Source organism: Lutra lutra, chromosome 12, assembly GCF_902655055.1.
Source record: "Lutra lutra chromosome 12, mLutLut1.2, whole genome shotgun sequence".
Lineage (NCBI taxonomy): Eukaryota > Metazoa > Chordata > Mammalia > Carnivora > Mustelidae > Lutra > Lutra lutra.
Window position 1 is genome coordinate 69959577 of NC_062289.1, and position 6000 is coordinate 69965576.

A 6000-nucleotide genomic window follows, 5' to 3' on the forward strand; every position below is an offset into this window, starting at 1 on the left:
CAAAGTTAGAGTTTAATGACTCATCAGTTGCACACAACGACTAGTGCATGTTACAGCAAGTGCCTTCCTTCTTTAATGCCTTATTTCCCTAAATTCCTTCCTTAATGTCCATCACACAGTTACCTCATCCCACACCCACCTCCCCTCCAGCAACCCTCCATTTAATATAGTTGAATCTTTTATCATTTGTCTCTCTCTCTGATTTAGTCTCATTTTATTATTCCCTCTATCCCCCTATGATCCTTTTTGTTTCTCAAATTCCACATATAAATGAAATTAAATGATAATTTTCTTTCTCTAGTTGACTTGTTTCACTTATCTTAACGCCCATTAGTTCCATCTAGTCAAGGAATGGTTAAGATTCCACTTTCTTGATGGCTGTGTAATATTCAATTATTCATTTTGATGTAATTATTACCCATCATTATATACTTTATAACTATATATAATATAATTATACAAGTATAATTATATTATAAAATGATTATATACTATCCATCATTATATAATTATATATTTTATACACACACACACACACACACACACACACACACAAAATGGAATATTACACAGCCATCAAGAAAGTGGAATCTTAAATTTTATATATATATTAAAATTATGTTCATATTTATATTATATATAATATTTTATATATATAATATATAAATATTATAATAATTATATATTATATGTTATATAATAATTATATAATTATATAATAATATTATAATAATTATATATTATATGTTATGTTTAATTACATATTATATGGCATTATAATTATAATTACATTATAAACAATCTTAAATCTTACATATATATGCATATTTAAATTTTATTTATATTTTTATGCATTCATCTGTTGAGGGATATATGGACTATTTCCATAGTTTAGCTATTGCATATATTGCTGCTGTAAATATTGGGGTGTAAGTGCTCCTTTCATCACTATATTTGTAACCTTTGTGTAAATACCTAGGAGTGCAATTGCTTTGTCATAAAATAGCTCAATTTTTTTAAAGATTTTATTTATTTCTTTGACAGATCACAAGTAGGCAGAGAGGCAGGGAGAGAGAGAGTGGGAAGCAGGCTCCCCACTGAGCAGAGAGCCTGATGTGGGGCTTGATCCCAGGACCCTGGGATCATGACCTGAGCCAAAGGCAGAGGCTTTAACTCACTGAGCCACGCAGGCACCACAAGATAGCTCAATTTTTTAACTTCTTACCTGCCTGAGCCATCCAGGCAACCTTATTTTTAACTTCTTGAGGATACTACATACTGTTTTCCAGAGTGGCTGTACTAGCTTGCAATCCTACCAGTACTGTAAGAGGTTCCCCCTTTGCCAATATCTGTCATTTCCTGTCTTAATTGTAGCCATTCTGACTGATGTGTGGTATTATCTCTTCGGGGTTTTGATTTGAATTTCCCCGATGTGGAAGATTTTTCACGTGTCTGCTGGTCATTTCTATGTCTTCTTTGGAGAAATATCTTTTCATGGTTTCTGACAATTTCTTGGCTGGATTATTTGTTTTTGATTTGTTTGATAAGTTTGATAATGTATACTAGCTGGTCCTTGAAATGGAAATAGAAATTTTTGGATGCTAGCCCATTATCTAATAAGATATTTTCAAATATCCACCCCCCTTCTATAGGTTGTCTTTTGTTTTTGTTGATACTGTCCTTTCCTGTGCAAAAGCTTTTTATCTTCATTTTTGTAATTGTTTCCCTTGCCATTGAAGACATGGCATGCAACAAGTTGCTATGACCGAGGTCAGAGAGGTTGCTGCCTGTATTCTCCTCTAGGATTTTGTTGGATTCCTGTCTCACTTTTAGGTATTTAATCCATTTTGAGTTTATTTTTCTGTATACTGTAAGAAAATGGTTCAGTTTCTTTCTTCTACATGTGGCTGTCCATTTTTCCCAACATCATTTGTTGAAAGAGACTGCCCCCCCCAACTTTGGATTTTCTATCTATCCTATTTTGTCAAAGATTAGTTGCCCATTGAGTTGAGAGTCAATGTCTGGTTCTCTATACTGCTCCATTGATTATGTAACTGTTTTTCTGCCAGTACAGTACTAGCTTGGGGATTACAGCTTGCCGCTTCCAGTTGGTGACGGGAGAAGAATTAGGCACAAACAAGTCAGCTGCAAGAGATTGGGAGCAGGGGACAACAGTTGAAAAGGACTGCTGCCTCGAGCAACTCCACAGTCTCACTTTTATTAGATAGAAAAAATAGCCAACAGAAGGACTAATGAAGTTCAAACGTTAGTCACATCTTGTGGACCAGCATGGAGGAGGATAAAGTTTATAGTTAACCAATCTTTTTAATTTTGGCCATTCTAACTGGGGTAAGGTAGAATCTCAATGTGGTTTTGATTTGAAACTCCCTGATGGCTAGTGATGATGAACATTTTTTCGTGTGTCTGATAGCCATTTCTATGTCTTCATTGGAGAAGTGTCTGTTCATGTCTTCTGCCCATTTGTTGACAGGATTAACTCTTTTGTGTGTGTTGAATTTGAGAAGTTCTTTATAGATCCTGGATATCAGACCTTTGTCTGTATTGCCATTTGTGAATATCTTTCCCTATTTCATATGTTGGCTCTTTGTTTTGTTGATTGTTTCCATTGCTGTGCAGAAGCTTTTGATCTTGATGAAGTCCCCAAAATTCATTTTTGCTTTTGTTTCTTTTGCCTTTGGAGACATATCTTGAAAGAAGTTGCTGTGGCTGATGTCGAAGAAGTTGCTGCCTATGTTCTCCTCTAGGATTCTGATAGATTCCTGCCTCACGCTGAGGTCTTTAATGTATTTCGAGTTTATCTTTGTGTATGGTGAATGGTTGAGTTTCATTCTTCTACACATAGCTGTCCAATTTTCCCAACACCATTTATTTAAGAGACTGTCTTTTTCCACTGTATATTTTTTCCTGCTTTGTCAAAGATTATTTGACCATAGCATTGAGGGGCCATATCTGGGCTCTACCTTGTTTCACTGGTCTATGTGTCTGTTTTTTTGCCAGTACCATGCTGTCTTGGTGATCACAGCTTTGTAGTATAGTGAAAAATAGGGGACCTCATTTCATCGGGTCCCTTCAAATTAGCTAGATAAGTACCAAATCATTATGAATAACAATGATTTAAACTGCAGCGATTGAAAAAAATTGCTGGACTTGTATAAATAGAAAAGCAACAACTTTCTTTTTTTTAATTTTTATTTTTAATTTTTTTTTTATTTTAATCATTTTTTTTAATTTATTTTCAGCATAACAGTATTCATTGTTTTTGTACCACACCCAGTGCTCCATGCAATCCGTGCCCTCTCTAATACCCACCACCTGGTTCCCCCAACCTCCCACCCCCCCACCTCTTTAAACCCTTCAGATTGTTTTTCAGAGTCCATAGTCTCTCATTGTTCACCTCCCCTTCCAATTTCCCCCAACTCCCTTCTCCTAACTCCCCATGTCCTCCATGCTATTTGTTATGCTCCACAAATAAGTGAAACCATATGATAATTGACTCTCTCTGCTTAACTTATTTCACTCAGCATCATCTCTTCCAGTCCCGTTAATGTTGATAAAAAAGTTGGGCATTCATCCTTTCTGATGGAGGCATAATACTCCATAGTGTATATGGACCACATCTTCCTTATTCGTCTATTGAAGGGCATCTTGGTTCTTTCCACAGTTTGGCGACCGTGGCCATTGCTGCTATAAACATTGGGGTACAGATGGCCCTTCTTTTCACTACATCTGTATCTTTGGGGTAAATAACCAGTAGTGCAATGGCAGGGTCATAGGGAAGCTCTATTTTTAATTTCTTGAAGAATCTCCACATTGTTCTCGAAAAAGCAACAACTTTCTGTAAGGTAGGAGGTGCAGAGAAGTGAATCTGAGGAGGTGTATCCCAAGATAAAAAGCAGGGGGAGGGAGCTGCAGTATGCTGGCTACCAGAAAATGATATAGCCTGGCAGCAAAAGTTGGATCTATAGAAATTTCTTCATGTGAGATATGTCCCACCCAGAAGTGTGTGCAGATAGTGAAATTAGACCAAATCCTAGGTGCAACAATGTGGTCTCAGGATCCAAGGGTCACGGAAATAACAATGGTGCTGAGCCAGCTGAGTTCCAAAGCATTGGAGTGCTGAAACCTGTTAGGGTCAGTGGAACAAGGAAGGAACTCTCAGCTCAGTTCAACAGAAATCAGGAACCAAGGCATGATCAGGCGTGCTCTCCATGTGATGATCTGCAAAGGGCAGAGACAAGATGCCCCCTCTGCCTTCCTGGGAAGATCAGTGTGGCAAGCGCCAAAGGAATCTACAGCATGGCACACATAAAAATGAACACCAGTTACCCCTGAGTTTTTACTGAAGAGAGGGAACCACAATCTTTCAGCTCCAGGGCCAGATGTCAAGGACATGGTCATTTTTATTTTCACCTTCTCAGGAGATATGGAAAGTCTTGAGGGGACAAGGCCACATAGATCAAGCAGAAGCAGCCCACACTGACTGACATACTCTGGTACAGGGTGGTGCAAATCTGCCCAGGCAACAGACACTTGGGAATCAGGTCAGAAGTCTCCTCCCTCCAAAGACAAGCTGGAAGAACAGGTAAACACCAAGTTTACAGGGCACACAGGACTTAAAAACTCCAGCACTAGGGGAAAATATTATATAGAATTCAAAGGTTTTTTTTTTCTTATGATCTGTTAATATTTCAGTTTAATTTTTTCTTTTATTTTTTTCTTTTATTCCTTTTTAACTAGTCTCTTATTTTATCTAGTCTTTTTTTTCTTAAATATTTTTAACTTTATTTTTTATATTTATATTTTATGGACATATTCTTCATTTTTGGGTTCCCTTCAGAGTTATCAATTTTATTTTTGTATATATAAAGTTTGATCTCTTTATAATTTGGGGATTTATTGTCTTCTAACAAACAGACCAGAATACACCCACAACCAGGTGGATCACCATGTTTTGTCCACCTATGACATTATATTTTCTCTCCCTCCTTTTTTTTTTTTTTTTGCTTCTGATCTCTTTGGATAAGTGTAGTGTGTATTTCACTAGATTGTGGTTGTTATTTTTAATTTTGTTCTCTTTCTCGTGTATTATATTCTGGAGAAAGTGGCAAGAAGGGGAATTCACAATAAAAGAAATAACAGGAGGTAACCAGAGGTAATACTCTCTGCCACAGATTTAATCAGTATGGATAAAATTAAAATATCAGGGCTGGAATTCAGGATAACAATAATAAAATTATGGGCTTGCCTTGAAAAAAAACATAAAAGACATTAGAAAATATCTTAGCACAGAAATAAAATATAATCAGATTTCACTATAAAATGCTGTAACTGAGATGCAGCTGACATTGGATGCTCTAAAAGCTAGGGTAAATGATGCAGAAGAGAATGTAAATTACATAGAGGCCAAATTGATGGAAAGAAATAAAGATGAGGAAAGGAGAGAAAACTACTAATGGACCATGAGTGGAGGCTTCAAGATATCAGGGATGACAAAAAGTTAATTTATATTGGAATTATTGGATTCCCTGAGAAAGAAGAAAGAGAGAGGGAGAGGGACAAAAGGTGTATTTGAGTAAATCATGTCTGAGAACTTCCCTAATATGGGGAAGTAAATAGGCATTCAATTCCAGGAGGTAGAGGAGACACCTCTCAAAGTCAATAAAAATATATCAACACCCCAACATACAATGGTCAAGCTTGTAAATTTCAGAGACATAGAGAAAATCCCAAGAGCAGCTCAAGAAAGAGTTTCTTAACCTACAAGAGTAGAAATATTAGGCCTGCAGAAGACCTATCCACAGAGACCTGGCAGTCCAGAAAGGACTAGATGATATAATCAAGGTAATATGAGAAATCATAAAGCCAAGAATACTTTTCCAGTAATGTTGCCATTCAGAATAGAAGGAGAAATAAAGAGCTTCCAGGATAAACAGAAACTGAAGGAATATGTGATCACTAAAAGAACCTTGTATGAAATAG